The sequence below is a fragment of the Pseudoliparis swirei genome, chromosome 3 (assembly GCF_029220125.1).
Source record: "Pseudoliparis swirei isolate HS2019 ecotype Mariana Trench chromosome 3, NWPU_hadal_v1, whole genome shotgun sequence".
In the NCBI taxonomy this organism is placed as follows: Eukaryota; Metazoa; Chordata; class Actinopteri; order Perciformes; family Liparidae; genus Pseudoliparis; species Pseudoliparis swirei.
In genome coordinates this window covers 5,144,331-5,162,209 of record NC_079390.1, presented here as the reverse complement: position 1 = coordinate 5,162,209, position 17,879 = coordinate 5,144,331, and the positions used below count along the sequence as shown (strand labels likewise).

The following is a 17,879-nucleotide window of genomic DNA, read 5'->3' as shown; positions in this document are numbered from 1 at the left end:
TTCTTTAGAGCAAAAACAATTGTGCACAGATTGAAGTGTTTGGATGCTTTTTTTCATTAAGTTGCAAGGTCTGTAGCTCCAGCGCCTCAGTCCAGAGGCATCCTGTGTTTTCGCCTCGATGACATTTCTTACTTACTTTTCACAGTGTCGGTTTGTATGAGAATGTATGAATTTACCGTCCATATATTTGACTTGTAGGCGGATGTGTTTATGTCTGCATCCTCATTTGTTTACGCTGGCCTGTACTTGTCAACTGTAGCTGTTTGTCTTTGTTTTTTTTGTGTGTGTAGAACTTGAGGCCAGAGAGCCAGCAATTAAAAAGAGGACTGGGACATCTAAAAGCTCCGAGGCACAGACCCAGCATACATGCTGGCAGTCAATTGGCAAACCGGGGGAGGTGAAATTAGAGAGAGAGAGGAAGCGAGAGAGGAGACGAGAGAGGGAAGAAGAAGGAGGAGGAGGGCAGGGTGAATGCATGTGGGAGAGAAGAGAACCAGAGAGAAGAGGGCGGGCTCAGACTCAGCCAGCGCACACACACACACACACCCTCTCCTCTGCCTTCACTCTGGTCTAAGCGTGCAAGAGGCAGCATGTGTGAGTAGATGCTGTGTGTGTGTGTGTGTGTGTGTGTGTGTGTGTCGAGTCGAAAACGCTGCGCTGGAGTCTAGGAGACATCTCGCGGCTGCAAGGATTCCCCTGTTTGCTCTTGGAGAGGATAACGCGCCGACGGGGTTTTAACCACCACGGGGGATTAACTGTTACTCACACAGGAAACACCGGGGGCTCAAGAAAAGGTAAAGAGATTCATTTCAGGCTCTCAGGATGTTTTTCGGGGGCTTTATGAGTGACAGAGATAGAGTTGTTTGGGTGTTTGAGGTCGCTGGCTTTATGGCTGCGTGTTTCGATGATTTGTTACGCTTGGTTAGTGTTGATGTTTGCGTGAGCTGAAGTTCTAGTAAGGAGTTCACACGTGTGAATCTGACTGCATGGTCCATGTATGTATGTGTACTAACATATTCTGTGTGCTTTCTCACACCATGTGGGGGATTTAACACTTTATTTCTCTTGATGGGACTCTCCCACTCTCTCTCTCTCTCACACACATTTTCACAAACACTCATCTACAGTACAAGAGAACTGCAAGAAAAGATCATTTCACACGTTTTCACACAAACCGCCAATCTGCATGGGCCAGTGTGTGTGTGTGTGTTTTGACAAAAAGGACTGTATCAATCATTAATGTTCTCACTGGGGTAGTGCCTGGTTTCCTAGCCGAGGTAATTTAGTGATAACAAAATAGCTCAACAGCCCTCAGGACTGGTACCACCTGACATTTCCCCGCCATTGAACACACTGCTCAGCTCAAAGGGCAATGCACAGTCACACATGGGCACGTTTGACAGTGCGCCTTTACGGAAGAAGTACAGGTGAGAGGAAATGACTCACAGTGATTGTGACTTATCAACAGCTTGTAACACAGGTCAGCCCTAAAGGATTCTGCTTATGCATCAAAGGTCCACAATGCAAAGTGACGAGAGAGATCTGATGAAGACATTAGCCTACTTTGTATGTGTGAGTGTGTGTTGAATGGAAATATGAAAAGAGGACAGGAGAGGAAACACCAGTCAGACACAAGGGGAGACCGAAGAGCTACTCAAATACTATGAAATGGCAGAAAAAGGTAGTGAGGTCTCGGCAGAGAGGGACAGTAGTCAACAACACAGATAACGAGAGAGAGAGATAAACAAAAACAAAAGAGGAGAGTGTGCAAATGTGGACTTTTACCTCATCATGACGACTTGAGACGTATTGACACCCATGTGTGTGTGTGTGGGTCTGTCGGCATGTTATTTCTCATCTTATGTGTTCTGACGGGTCAAAGGGCACAGCGTCTCCGCTGTCCTTCCTCCTCCATCCCCTCCATGCTTCTTTGGGGAAGAAACATTGACAATTGGTCCATTAAGAGACTTTAGAACAGATCAAATGAAATAGTATGAATGAGATGATGTGAGTTTTGCGCGTTCGTTTGTTATTTACTTCTGAATCTGATATCAGGACCTTTTGATCATAGTGTTTACAGTTTAGTGGCTAATATTGCTGTGGCATGCCACGTCCAGGTGGTATCCGAGCCGATTCAACATAACAAGAAGCCAAAATACCTGTGATTTGCTAAAGCTTTGCCGTTTCCTGTTCATTCACCCTGCTACACTACATAGTGGTTTCTAAGTCAGTAACTTATTTCATCTTATTAAGCATATTTTCAGTCAGATTTTGCTTCAGACTTTGCTGTTAGTGTTTGTTTTACTATTGAGAAGGATACATATTCTAAGCCAGGCGCCTCTTTCGCTCTCTCTGCCTCCTCTTTCTTGTTATCTGGTCTTCGTATTATCTTTCTTGCTACAATTCACTGCTTCAGTTGCTGCCACGAGGAAGTTGAATATTGTCAGTTATTTTGAGGAAGTGATCCGTGAAAGGATTTATAGTGGCAGATAAAAACTAGTGTGTGTGTGTGTGTGTGTGTGTGCACGTGCACACACTCTTTTCTCTAAATTGACAAAGACCTTGCGAAAGCCCGGGGATGTGAATGGGGGGTGGGGGGGTGGAGACATTATCTTATACACCGTCACACATCCCTCATCCAGGTTCATTTGAATGTGTGTGTCCATTCACCGCGTGTGCAAGTGTGTGTTCAGGGCAAATATGTGTGCCATGTGCGCCGTCTGTGTACAGTAAGCTAATATAGTATGTGAGTGTAAAAGGGGGGATGGGGCTCCGCGAAGTGAGCCAGCCTCACGTAAACTGCCTCTTAGATTCACCCTTAATCAGATACCAAGTCTTAAAGTTTGATTATTTACCTCGTATAAGGACCATATTATGTTGATATGAACAAATAACGAACATTGTTATCGAAAGGAGTCCCAGCTGTGGTGGAAGACTCCGGTGACAAGCACTGAGTGAAGGGTCACAACACGAGCAGGTAGACAGCCTGTCAGTCATTATTGATCGGACGGGCCCATCACCATCTGGATTTGTCTTTTGTCAGAGCGGTGATCAGGATGCGATGAGAATTTCAACAAAACTATAAAAAGAAGGTTACCAACCCGTCCTTTAAGTCACACTCACCCTTTGATCTGCACGTGTAAAGCTCGTACAGCGCTGCACGCATCAGACAATAAATAATAATCACCGTCGCCATCACCAACAACATGGAGCTCGAGCATGTTGCAGACCCTCCTCTCGCATCCTCATCCTCCGCAGTGGATATGACTCCTCTGACCTTGTGGCGGAGCAGACGGACGCCCTCATGATGATAGATACAGTCCATAGCAAGCAGTTTGATGAGCATGTGGCGGGCAGGATGAAGGGATGATGCAATTAACATGAAAGGGATGATCACTCTCTCCCACTCTCTCGTCTTGTAACTGTTGTTATAAAATGCTTCTGTTCCTCTAACGTCTTCTTATTTCTTCTTTTTTTAAATGTATTTTTAAATTTTATTTTTATTAACATTTTTTTTACAGGATATTTGTTGTGAAATAGCCAGCATTTACAGTTTGTTATGCTGAAAATATTATTTTACAAAAAGAAAATACACAAATGTATAACCATGTAGAAAACACCACACAAGGATGATGTTTTTTTTTTTTTAACATAAGATGAAAACAAGGAGAGGAAAAAAAAAAAAAAAAAAAAAACCATTACACAAACTTTTCCCCATCCCACCCCTCTCCTTGTATGGCTCTGTTTCCTTTCATTTATACATCTACACAGTCTCTACACAGTTTACCTACACCCATCCGTACACATTTATATCTACATCAACCAATACAACACTCACAACATATACATCACTGACTGATCATTGACTGGCGTCAAATTAAGCCCGCTTAATTATTTTTTTGGTTTTGTTTTGGGGTGTCCACAGTCTTCTTATTTCTGCTGTTCAGCACATACAGGGTTTATGCGGCCCCCTGGTACCCATCTCCCCACGTGCAATCAGGCTGTTTAAAGGGTACCTGTTGTGATCTCGAATGTGTAGCCAGATCAAAAGATAATGTGTTTCTAAAGGTTATTCATGCACTGACGGTCCAGTATTCAATAACAATACGTAGTTTAGGCTGTTCAAAGTCCCTCAACTCCGACAAGCTTCATTGCACTGGTGCTTGAATATGGCGCCGGTGGTGTGACATCACATCGTTGATAGATCGACAGCCAGCCACAGCGGATGTGTTCAGAAACCAATGTAAACAACGTCGAGCGCTCGCAAACAAATGCTGAGAACTTGATAATAATATAGAAAACGGGCGAAATATAGACGATGAAAGATTGTCAGATTCAGCAACTGGATACTTGTATGAACCATTAAAAGCAGACTATCCCCATTTAGTTAATTGTGACAGCGATAGCGATGTTTCTGATGAAGTTGATGCCGAAGGACCGCCGGTCCAGATGCTTCACCGTGCGGACCGTGCACGCAAGTCGGCGGACGTTTGGTGCAGTTGTGGGAAATGTGCCACAAAAAACAGACATAGAGTGCATTTGTTGTAAAGAGCACGAACTTATGTCCGATGATATCGTGTCATTAGACCTCATCTGCTTCACACAAAAGCGTGAGCTTGATAGCTACATCGCGCATAAGCCAGCGCTGGAGATGTCTTTCATTGATGCAATGATCGGCCGACATGTTCGGGGTGCTAGTGACTTTTTCTTTGCTCCGTCCGTCCCGATGCGCGCAAACCGGTGTCGGGAGCTCCGCGGCGCACGAGACGGCGGGCAGAGGACTGTCAACGCAACACGTAGAGACAGAAATGACATGCTGCTGCTGTAATGTGGCGCTATAGAGAAAGTGACAGGGGGGCGGGCCAATTTTTTTTAATGTCATGCGATCTACCAATACTACGCCGCGATCGACTGACAGGTCGCCGCGATCGACGTATTGAGCACCCCTGATATAGATTGTGTAATTCTTGAGGCCACCGATCTATCCCAAGAAGCAACGCGTGTAGAAGTGGCTCCGGATTGGCTGAATTCCTTTCAACGACTCAACGTCATAGTGACCTCTGACATGAGTAAATAACTGGCAAGATGTCTGCGCCCTGAAGCGTTCACGGACTCGGAATGTTGACAAAGAAATGTAAAGCCTCGGGCTATGCGTGACTTGTTGACAATAGCGGCAGGGAAAATATGATTTATTTGATGCGCCTAATGGATGTAGCACGTTGTTGTTTTTGACTACAGGTACCCTTTAAATGTTTGTGTTGGACTGTGTGCCTGTGCGTTCTCTGTTTGTGTGTGTGTGTGTGTGTGTGTGTGTGTGTGTGTCTTCTGTGTGCCCGTCTCCCGTCTCCCCCGCTGCTGTCACTCGCATCCCACTACCAGACAGATATTGTTGACGTCTGTTTTGGGAAAACCAAAGACGAAGCTGACAGGCGAGGGTGGAGGGACGCTGACACGTTGTTCCTTATCTGCGGTTTCCCCGACTGTGTCTAATTAAGCGCTTCTGTCACGGCTGCATTCAATATCAGGGGGAATCCCCTGGCAGCGTCGCGGTAGAATATGGCCGTGACGAGATAAATCTGATTTAAAAACAAGAAAGCTGTAAAAAAGAAAAAAAAGTATTGGGGTGTCATAAACCATGCTGTCGGTTAAATATCAGTCAAATAATCAGAAAAACTAAGGGATTGTCCACACATGTGCATGTGTGTGTCTGTATTCCCTGTTCCTGCATATGTGACCTTTTAAACATGTGAGCAACTGTGCAAGACAAGAGAGGCTGAACACTGTGAACATGATGTCACACTGGCGTGTTTGCCTTTGTGCGCCCATTAGTAATGTCACTCGTCTGGTTGAGCGGGACGACGAGCCGTGTTAGCGGGGGAGGGAGAAACATCGGGTGAAGAACTTTGGTTTTGTGCTTGACTCCTCGACATCAACCCCCTGAAGGGGGGGGGGGGTGATGCAAAAGGAAGTGGGCGAAGCAGCAGGGGGAAGCCTGTAATTTGCGGAGGGGTTCAGACGGGGGAGGGGCGTCTGCGGGCGGACGTGAACTGGCGTGTTCGCTCGTTTCCCATCTTTTGTCTGTCGCGTGTCCGCTGATGAATTGGGAGTTTCTTCCTTCCTTCCTGCCTTTGCTCTCTCTCTCTCTTTCTTGCTCTTTTCTTCTTCTTTTCTTCTTCTTCTTCTTTGTCTCTCTTGCTATCTCATCCCTCCTTCCTTCCTCTCTCGGTGTGACGGCGTGGCCGTCCCTGTCACGTCTGCCCATTATCTCTGATCGGTGTTGCGTTCCGGCCCACACACATCGGCTGCCAACTGACGATGTGTAAATGCGTCCGTCTGTGCGGATGTGCATGCATACGTCTTACTTGTTATGCAGAAGGTTAGATCTTAATGTTTTTCGAGGGTGCCCTCAATTCAGAAGAAAAAAAACGGAAGGAGAAAAAAGCAAGATGAATATGTATAATGTTGTTATAACTAAGCAATAAGGAAACAAAGGATGTGTACAATTGATATGTGCCGTGCCAAAGAAGCATACATAGAGACGATGTCACCCGAACAGGAAGCTGGTGTGAGAGACTCAAGTGAGAGGCTGGAACTACATGTGTGTGTGAAGTGCTGAGTATGGATTTAAAGGAGGAATTACTGTGGCAGTCCAAAGAGTGTCTCCAAAGATAGTCTTTATGCTTTGTTTGCACTGAGGAGATTTGGCCTTCCCGGGATTTTTTTTTTTTTAAACCGGCTTTGAAATCTTTACACCCCCCTTTATGTGTCGGTGTTTGTGTGTTTCCGTCCAAGTTTTACACCCACGTGAATTAAAGCGGAGGAAACTAGCCACTTGGCCATTGTCTCTCCTCTCCTCCTGCTTTCTTTCAACCCCCACATGACACTAGCGACATAAAGAGAGCGCTGACCAGCAGCTCATCACACAGTCACACTGCACAATCCTGCCTGTTGACCTGGAAGTGATGCGGTGGGATTGTACAAGGCCGTCTCAAAAGCCTGTGTGTGCATTATTAAGTGTGTGTGTGTGTTTGCAAATATGCATGTGAATATGTCTGGATGTGTGTGTGTGTGTGAGGGGGAGTTGATAAAAGCAAGGATCAAGGCTTACGGGCAGAGCTGCATGGATTTTTGTTGTTGCTCTTTGAATTGCGTTTCTTTTCAGATTAAAAACCCTGCGGTGAGCGTTGCGTAGGGTTTCTATTAGATCGGGTGTTTTCGTTATCGTCCCTCGGTGCATTGTTGTTTTTTTAGACACGTGATTGTGCGTGTGTGGTCAGATTGCCTTTGTCCACTTCCCTCAGGCCTGCACTCAGATGTCAGTGAGTCGTGCGGAGCTTCTACAGGTCACTAATGCACCGAGAGCGGAGGCTCTATTCACCGCAGCCCAAACAATCACCCCCCCAGCTCGAGTCCACACAAGAGCTCAACTCCCAGGAAATGGACCCGTTGACCTCGATCCAACCCCTTCCACTCACGAGACGCCGCGTCGCTGACATGCTGTTGACATCCTTGTCTCTGCGAGAGTTTAGTTTTTTGCTCTAATCATTTAAACATTGGCTGAAATCTGAGGGGACTTACTTTATGTTGATCACAACCTGAAGGTCATAGGGTCATCTGACGGGATGCAACTTGCCTCCACATCTTGTCTTCTGATCTTTCACTCAACACCAGTGACTGTGGGGCTGCTCTACATCAGAGTTGTGGGCCCACTCCTATTCTCTGAACCTCCCATATCAATAAGTGTGTGTGTACGCAGTGCACAACATGAAGAAGCGGGCAGCCAGAGGGAGGCTTGCTTCTGGCTCGGTAGACAGCACGAAAAGACACGATCGGGTAATATGTACAGTCAGCAAATGTGTACATTCTGCATGCTTCCGTGTCATTTACTCCCAGTGTAGAGATATGTGATGTGCGGATATCGGATACTTTTACCCCCCCCAGCAGTGTAACCATACTTTATTATTGTGGCGGTCTCTGTCGGCCTGAGGCTCAGACACAACATACCGACTCAGCCCGTCACATCCTCGCTGAACATTTCTTGCCCCTATCCCTCACTGCAGGGCATTGTCTCTCGTCTCTTTAAGGGGATGCTTTGTTTGCGAGCGCTGCTGTTGATCCAGGTGCAGGGATCCACTAAGATAACTTCCCCCCCCCCCCCCCCCTCCTCTCTCTGCAGTACATCTCCGTGTTGCTCACTCCTCTTCCACGAGCTTCTCTCTTCTTCTTTACACTACCTGCGTTCTCACCTCTGTCGGGTTTACACTGTCACGGTTTCGCCACCCATATTATTTTCTTTTCATTCCTTTTCCTATTCTTTATCATCCCCCCCCCCTCCCCACACACACAGTTTAGCTCTCCACCTTTTTCCTCCCCCCCTACCTGTCCCTGCGCGGTGAGCGCAGAGCCTCGGTCTTGCGTCTTGGTAACGTAGCATTACAAAGGATTTGCGACGCCTCAGCAGAAATCTTAATGAATGAAGTGATAACATTGTCTTTGCATCACTCTCACAGTTTGATTAAAACCCGAGGAAGCTAATTCCTGCACATCGCATTGTCGCAGAACCACAGTCACGCTATCTCTATCTTTCTTACAGACGATCTGGCCACACATCCGCACGTAAACGCGCACTAACATTTAGAATAACCTCTTCAATAACCCACTCCAGATAGTCTTCACCCCAGCCATGTAGTTACTGACAACAAATAGGGCCTGTTCACATGTGCCCGACTTTGAACTGACACAACATCTATCTCCATCAGCCCCTCCGGACCTATCGGCACCACTCCACCTCTTTACCTCTCATGTCTCCTTCCACCTCAGCACACATCATTCATCTTTCTACCGGTGGCCCAACAACCCCCATTCCACCAGCTCTAACAGCCTCTCATCGCCCCTTCAACACCATCATTTTTTTTCTTCAGACCCTCGAGCTTCTCTCATCCTATCCCCCCGTCTCAACCTCCCACCTCGATTAGTCTACCTTTGCCTCTTATCTCTCTCTGTCTCTCGCTCACTCGCCCACCCTGTTATTTCACTGTCCTTTCAACCTACACAGAGCGGAAATCAGAGTATTACCCCCCAATTTGGTTCTATTCACACCTGTCTGTGTTTGTCTGCGAGTGTCTGTCAGTGTCTGACAATATACGGTCCCAAAATGTTTACATTTTCGCCTCAAATAAATGTAATCGTGGTTCTCCTTCAAAGGAAGTAAAGAACACTTTGAATTGGTTTTCAACAATGCACTTTTCACAATCTTAAAGTATTTAACTCTTAATGTGGAAACGAAAAACACAACTTCCCCCAATGGCTCAGTTAAGGGGAAACGGGGGATTAATGGCAAGGAATCGCCCTTTCAAGATGGTGCAGCAGGCCATAGCGCTCCTCAATTATATCAGGCTTAACACGTGTCTTATCCCACTTCATTAATTCATTGCCATGTCAACCAAACTAAGAGGAATTTGTCTCAGTGTGAGTCGGCTAGAACAAAAAAACAGGATAGTTTGCAGACATCATGATCAAATATAATAAAACTATGGTTGCACAAACAGCACAGGATTCCAATGTGTGGAGGAATAAAAGTGATTATTGAATAAACACAACAGATCCATAAAGAGTCAAACAAGTATATCATTGATTAATAAGTTAGTAGTATTTTTGTTGGGATATTTGCCTTTCTGACTGTTGTGTTCTTTTTCCATCAAGCCCGTCGTAGCGTATCATTCAGGTGTCGTTTTAAATAATTCACATACGCTGCCGCGTCCACACATCACTCTTATTCTATTCTAACAACGTTCTCCATCTTATTTCCCCATCTTATTTCTCCATCTTATTTCTCCATCTTATTTCCCCATCTTATTTCTCCATCTTATTTCTCCATCTTATCTCCCCATCGTATTTCCCCATCTTATTTCTCCATCTTATTTCCCCATCTTATTTCTCCATCTTATTTCTCCATCTTATTTCCCCATCTTATTTCTCCATCTTATTTCCCCATCTTATTTCTCCATCTTATTTCCCCATCTTATTTCTCCATCTTATTTCTCCATCTTATCTCCCCATCGTATTTCCCCATCTTATTTCTCCATCTTATCTCCCCATCTTATTTCCCCACTCCCCGCCGCTCCTCCCCCCAGGCCACATCTTGCCCCGCAGGGTTTCTACGGTTACCAGCCGAATCGGGAGCACAGTGGATGTTTCGTCCCGCTCCTCCTGGATAATTAAACCACGCTTCTCGTCCCGCCGCGCACATATTCAGAGCGGCAAATCACCACATGAATATTCAGTTGATTGGTTCTGATGACTTTTGATGGCGATTGTCTGTGCAATCACTATTTCATTAGGAAGAACCAGTGTGCGTTGATTGAGGAAATAGCAGAAAGATGATGATCATTTATTAGGATTTAAACAAAAAAAGCAAAGGATAGTCAGACACTTGTCATGCAACCTGCCGCCTGCTGATTTCAAGTGTCATAGTAACCTGCAACAGAAGTCCAGGATGGATTTAATTTAGGCTTTACGTGCCTTGATCTCCTCCTTCATCTCGGAACAAGCCGGAGAACAGAGTGCTCTGATCATCCGGTGTAAATGACCTCACATTAAAATATTAGGGCTGTCAGCGTTAATCTATGCGATTAATTTGGCCGCGTTAACGCACTAAAATATTTTAACGCAATTAACGCAACTTTGTTTACTTCCGGTGTTCGTTGAAGTTTTTTCACTCCCCTGAATTTCAAACCGCGGCAGTACGGTTTGACACTGTTTCCGCTTTTAAAACAATTATTTCTCCGCGAAAATAAGGAGCAGAAATCAGTTTAAACTCGTGGATGAATCAGTCGGGTTTCCTCCTGCTCCTCCTTCCTCCCGTCTCCCCCTCTGATACACAGAGGAAGGGAGGGGCGACGTGTCGGGTGACGCGGCGCGGAAAGAACTCGTCACACGAAACCTTCAACGTGATTGGTCAATCCGTTTGTCTGTCAACATTCTGCGAAAAAAACAACCAATGAACACTCAGTAAATCACAAAGGACCTCCCACCTCACAGGTGAGGCTCTATAGCAGCCTGTCAGTCAGAAGCCAGCGAACACGGCGCGAGGACAATTGAGCCTCATTGTATAGAGATGAGATTGTTCTGGAATGTTTGATGTATAACACGTGGGTATGTGTCATATGCAAACGCCTTTAAAAGGTGAATTTAAATTTTTTTGTAAAATGGAGAAAATGCCCCCAGCCTCCAGAGGGTCACGTGACACATTTGAATGTCAGTTCGTTTACCAAGGCCACTGGTTCTGCTGTTCAGTGTTAAAGATGACAGGACCAATGGGGTCTCAATATACTTCTTTTTTTTACTAATCTGGATGTTTCACTGAAGAATCAATTTATCATCCACAATATTAAATACCTCGCTGGCACTTTATAGGTAGGAGCCTCTTTGAAATCACAGCTCTGTGTGAAGTTTTGTCTTTAAAAAGAAGAAAAACGACTTTTAATCGCGATTAATCGCGATTAATGAATTTCAAAATGTGCGATTAATTAGTTAAATTTTTTTAATCGATTGACAGCCCTATAAAATATACATCTTGAAAGATCATAATGGGGGGTTTAAATATATGGGGTTTCCTATCTTTGAATTCATACAGGGGCTCAAGCATCGCTGAGTTAGCGCTCCAGAGTGGAGCGTCAAAAGCTCACACACACACACACACACACACACACACACACACACACACACGTTGACTCTCCCGGGCCTCACACTCAATGCAGGACTTGTGGCAGGAGGATTTTCTTTAAAATATGGTAATCCCTGACTGCACCGTGCTGCAGAGCCAGTCTGAAATCTGAGTTGAGGAGCGAAGAGTGTAAGCTCCCAAAAAAAGGACGGTGGAGCGTATTTAATGAAGTTAGTGACACTTGAGGAGTAAAGTCGAGTGAATTGGCTGACTGAGTTCCACTGGACTTTATCTTTCCCACTTGATCCTCAGATGTCACACAGTGATTTACCCACAATCTATAATCCATTATGTGTGTCATTTTTGCACATGATATACTCTGCAGCATCTATTTTCTGTTTTTAAATGTTTTTATTGAGTTTAGCATGGTTTCTATTCTCATTTTTAAAGATGAATCGGCAGTGAATTAGCTTTACGACCACCATCATCGCAATCCTAAGTTTTTCCCCCCTCCACTTATCTGTAAGGTGATGACGGAAAGAGGGGATAATATAGTAAATGAAGAGCAGTCGTCTAATTTGTTCTCCCTCTCCACTTTGTTCTGTCATTTTTTATGCTTTGCCCTCTACTGTGGCCTCCAAATGAAAGCGTTCTTCAGGAAGGAATTAGAATTTGTCTCTCACCAGTTTAAAAGAAAAATGAATGTTTGATTTAAGCAGCAGCCGAGACTCAATGCCTGCAGGCAATCTGTTTGTGTGTGTGTGTGTTTAAGCTGAGGGAGGGGGATGTGGCGCGTGTCTTGTCAGATCCCAAATGGATGAATAAGGAGCTAATCTCCCTCTTCCAGGGAATTCTACCAGTGATGTCGGAGACGGTCCCGTCCCAGAGGGACCGTGGGAATGCAGTGGAGTGTGTGCTCCTTAACCGACAATAGCATATTTTTCAGAGCCTATCTGACCGCTATCTGGACCTTGTTGGAGAGATACGGTTCCTCTTCAAATAGGACCAATGCACACACGCCTGGCGGTGTGCACATACACACACAGGCAACACGTCCCAGATTCTTATTGGTTTGCACCATTGAGCCGGCACACAGTCCTGATTCACACGTTGCGTTTGTTATCTTTCAAAACAGGTTTGCTCAGTGTAAAAATCATCATCAACAACAACAACATCAACAACAAGGAAGCCAGTATTACATACATACATGCTGCAGCTGATGCAAATGGAGCCCGGGTCCCCCACTGACTGACTCTGTCACCCCCAGGACTACCTCCTCTTCTTCCTCCTTCCTCTTCCTTCTCCTCCTCCTCCTCCTCCTTCTTCTTCCTCCTACTCCTCCTCCCTCCTCCTTCTTCTTCCCTCCTGGAGGCCTCCTCCACACACATGTCACTTTAACATGCACTTTAACTTAAACACACATCACTTGAAACACACACCAAAACACTTTAACATTATTTGTTGTCCGAGCACTTTATCCTTATCTTTATCTTTATCTTTATATTTATCTTATCTTATACTTAAGTTCACTGTTGCTGTCGCGCTGATTGTTTGTCATGTCTAAATGTTGCACCTTCCGCCAAAAAAAATCCTCGTTTGTGTAAACATTCCTGGCAATAAAACTGTTTCTGTTTCTGATTCTGATTCTGTGTTTGTGTGTATCTCTGCAGGGCTGTGCAGGTGTGTCTGCAAAAATAGGGGAAGCATGGAGGGGCTCAGATAAAAAGATGTCTCCCAGTTCCCCCACTGGTATTCTATTTTGACTTGCTTGGAATGAAGTTTGCTCCGTCAGGGAAATTCCTTTGCTCACCCCCCCGGAGAGAGTGTTGACCTCAGCGGGGCATAAAGTCCGTGCCCTGAGGTGTAGGGGCTACGGTAACCATTTGAGGAATGTGGAAAGGTTGAGGTCACAAGAGACTGTCTAGTCTCATCAACAGTTTCTCATTTAAAATCAGAAACTATAATCATCCAGTCATAAACTAGTTTGGGACTCTCTAGAATGAATTTGATTTCGTCACAAGTGATCAGCGTTTGCTTCTCTTGCATAAGAGCTAACAGCAAAGAATAACTACACATCCTTTACAGAAGAATAACTCCAAGTCTAAACAGTTAATTCCATAATACAACATACTGCACACGCTAAAGTAAAAAGTGGAAAGTTCACGTGATTTGAAGCTCTATTTAAACTTGAGATGATTTGCTTTATGCATTGACGGGACCCTGTTCACATGTTTAAAAAGTGTACTTGCCCCAGGCAAATTATATTTGATAAAGACCACCGTTTACAATAGGTGTACATATTCCAGCAGCCATCTTTACTGCACACTTTTGCAACAAGTTTGACATCGGTAAAAGTCCAATTGAAAGTTTCTTGTCAAAGCAAGCGCATTTCACGATGGGCTGTTATCTCTCGGGGATGTAATTCATGTGCTTGCCAATTTCATAATTTGAAGTCTGAATACAGCAGCCACATTATCGTGCGGTCTAGAGATAATGACAGGCCAATGAAAGCAACAAGACAGGTTTCATTTGGCTTCAATCGCGGCACGGCAGCGCACCTCCACGTCATGTGCGGCGTGAAACTGGAGAGCTGAGCCGTGTGTCACTTTGGGTGGAGCTGTGAGACAGGTGCAGAGATGAAAAGATTGTCGAGGGGGGGGGGGGGGGGGGGTAGGGTGTGCCTGCTCCGTGGCTGTTCTGACAGGCCTTTGGTATTTTTCCAAAAGAGTGTGAGAGCATGCGTGTGTGAAAAACCTGCTCCGAATGTCTCTTGGGATTGTGCAGGTGTGTGTGTGTGTGTGACTGGAAGCATGTCTACCTTTGTTCTATTTTACTCTATTGTATGCTGCAGAAAACTACCTGTGTGTGTGTGTGTGTGTGTGTGTGTGTGTGTGTGTGTGTGTGTGATGGATGTGAGAGCACATAGATGTTGAGCATCTTTCCAATAATGGCAGCAGCTCCAGTACTGAGTTGTCGTTAAGTGGCACATTTAGACCCCGTGAGATGCTCAGCCGGGTCTCTGTCTGTCTGAGGCTATGCCCAGTAACACTCAACCACACAAATGTTCCTCTGTGCTCGGAAAAAACAACAGATGTGCTATTGTGGTGTGTCGATGTTGCGAAAGATTCAGCAAATAAAAATCAAATACAGAGTTTAAGACGGCGCAAATGGACCTGATGTGTTCAAAAGTCGGGTTTTCAGTAGGACATTGAACCCGTATGTCATTTTATTTAAAATCAACAGTGTTCTGTGTCCACTCTCAGTGGTGTGCGTGTGTGTGTGTGTGTGTTATTGGGCCTGTCTGCCTGGTAATGCTCTGGCTGCTGTTACGCAGGCCATTGCATTCATGCGTTTTCTCAATGTGTTAATATACTGCGAGAATGATGAGAGCGAGAACGGAGAGACTCAAAGAAAGAGAGCGAATAATTATGTTTCCCCTTTTGTCTCGGCTCCCTCAATTAAGCCGCGAAGAGAGGCAGCCAGCGCACATGTCTACTTATCCACTTAACCACCCCGGCAACAATAGGACCCCCCAATTTGTCTCCATCTATCTCTCCCTCCCCCCCTCTCTCTCTCTCTCTCTCTCGATCTCAGTACTCATTTTTTCCTTTCTCTGTTTTCACGGTTTTCCATATCGACCTTCTATTCATCGCACGGGAACCCCAATATCTGTTTATTTCCCTTTTTCCATTCCGTGTCTGTGTACCCACATCGCCCCCCCCCCCCCCTCCCTCCCTCGGTGCGTTTTCGCCTCCAGCCTTTTCTCACCTCTCAGCTCCACGTGGGTTTGGCAGAGAGCCCCTTCCTCGCCTTGCTGCCCCTCCCCCCCCTCTTCTTCTGTACTTTGCTGCGGGGCACGGGAAGAGGAAAAAACGAAGAGACTAAACATTTTAGACTGTACACCGCCAGAGGAACGGCTGCGTTTTGATTTCCCAAGTGTTGTGTTTGTTTTGCCTGTGTGTGTGTGTGTGTGTGTGTTTATTTATCACACTGAACTCAGACAGATAGACTCAGAGATGAACTATGTTGCAACAGTAGAACATTTTAGGCATCAAGTCCTGTGTTTGCACTTATTCTCAACGAACCACACTGATGCCAGATTTAAAAGGAAAGCAGAACTAACTCCAAAATAAATATGCAGCACCATTTGTGCATTGTGTGTGTGTGTGTGTGTGTGCATTTTACTTTGTCTGTTTCCTGTTTGTTTTGGGGGGCTAGATGGCCAGCATGTGGGCTGGGATAAGTCTCATCTGGCCGGATGGGATGGAAGAGGGATGAGAAATAAAGGGTGGAGGGGGAAAGGAAGAGGAGGAGAAGTATCAGGGTCAAGCTTATGCAACTGCTTCCCACAGCTGGGGAGAAATGTGCCGCGGTTATGTTTCAATACATGAATACACACGCCGGTATGGAACAAATCACGCTGTATGTTTGCGACGGCCTCCACGTCTCGTATTTCCACTTCTCATTTCTGTGTCCTTTTCCCAGAACTGTAACGCTTGATTGATTGTATTTCTGCCCGAGAGAATAAGCACGGCGGTACGTTATCTTATTATTATCAATCGTTATATGCAGCAGCTGTAGGCACAATTTGTGTGAAATGAACAGGAAGTACTTAGCGGACTCAGCTCGACCAGCGCTGTCGACCACCAGGCACGAATGCTTGGTTTGCATTCTGAAATCACTCCCCAGATGTGAAGGTACTAATCTAATAATCTAATCACGCCCTGTGCTGAGTGACAGCTCTTTGCGATTAATAAAGGCTGTGGTTTCTCTCTTCTTTTTTTTTTTTTAACATGACAGTGAAATGATTTCTCCTCCATTATGTTCCTGCTTCTGAGCTCGTCAGAGCGGCCCGTCTCATGGCCTCTGAAGGCCAGCTGACTGAGAAGGACCATCACATCGGCCTCGTTCTACAGACACGACATTCTACAAATCTTTTCTGTAATGTAAAACGAGAGTAAAACTACTCCCAATGAAAGCACTTGCATACATCCGCACTGTGCATGGCACATTCTGGAAACCATGGCCTACTCCAAGTAGCTCAGGGCTGCTAGTCTAGAAAATTAGGTCGTGTCGGAGAGGATCATTCAATTGAGACTTAAGCTGAAAATCATTCACCATAGCTGCTTTCTTGTTCTGTCATTTTACCAACCGTGTGTGTGTGTGTGTGTGTGTGTGTGTGTGTGTGTGTGCGCACATCTCTTTGTCTGCAGGGAAAAAAGGGGTGTTATCCCAAAATGATGTTGTTCACGTGCCTGTACATGCCAGTTTGGTTTCAGGTTTGAAATGAGTTTCAGGGTGCAGTTCAAAGAAATTGCAGTAGTTTTGGATTGTCTCCCCCCCCCCCCCTCCCCCCCAGGCTACGGCTTGTTGTTTCTCATGATTTGTGAGTTTGTACATGTGTGTATTTAAATGTGTGTTTCTTGGCCCCTCTGTATTACGTGAGCTCCAGGCTGACTGGCCTTTGTTTCTCTGTCCTTTGTTTCTCTTTCATCCCACCGTCTCTCTTCACAGCTTTCCTCTCGCCGTTGCTTCACCCGCTTTCCGTGCCGTACCTGGCAGACGCTCAACAGCAGTGTGAGAACTATCTTCCCACTCCTCGTCTTCCTCCTCACTTTGAAGTCGGGAGAGCTCCGCTGAAACTCGTCTCCCTTCTTGTTCGTCTCAGGGCGATCTGACAACGCCGCTTGAGGAAGCGTGGAGGACCATGCGGTCGCTAGGAGATGACGCGGCGCCGATGACGAGCAATTGACGATGCGGCTGCTCAACCACAGGTAACCACAGATTACACACTGTGGTCTCCGACTGCAACAACACAGAAGACGGTCATTTGATTTAGTATAGAACTGGAAAATCCAGTTTATTTGAATGCTTCTGCTTTGCCACTTTAGTTTGACTAATATAACATAAAATGCTCATCTGAGAGTTTTATATACTGATGATTTGTTAAAAACAGAGTTCATAATTGTTAGAAGAGAAGTTGTCTGTAGTTTGAGCCCACACTGAGAACCTGATGGTGTGGATTTGATGTGTGACTCACAGAGGACCAACTGACAGCATTTGACTCAGCAGCTTCATGTGCTTATATAACAGAGAACATGAGGCAATGCTGGGATAACGTTATGATCAGCAGTTTAAAAACATATTTTACTGTTTAGGGAATATGGCAAATGAATCATAACGCCACTGAAGGGGAGAAGTGCTGCAGACTATC

General features: G+C 45.4%; 1 protein-coding gene across 2 annotated transcripts in view; it reads left to right on the top strand.

Moving 5' to 3' along the window:
- Nucleotides 1–631: 631 nt before the first annotated feature.
- The window catches only part of LOC130191723 (rho guanine nucleotide exchange factor TIAM1-like), a 57,986-nt gene continuing 40,738 nt past the window's right edge, over nt 632–17,879 (top strand). Inside the window, exons 1-3 of one of the 2 annotated variants that reach the window (XM_056411388.1) lie at nt 632–794; nt 17,180–17,242; nt 17,334–17,439. The gene's annotated coding sequence lies outside the window, so the exon portion shown is untranslated. The remainder of the gene's footprint in view (nt 795–17,179; nt 17,243–17,333; nt 17,440–17,879) is intronic. The other variant, XM_056411389.1, reaches the window with a different exon arrangement.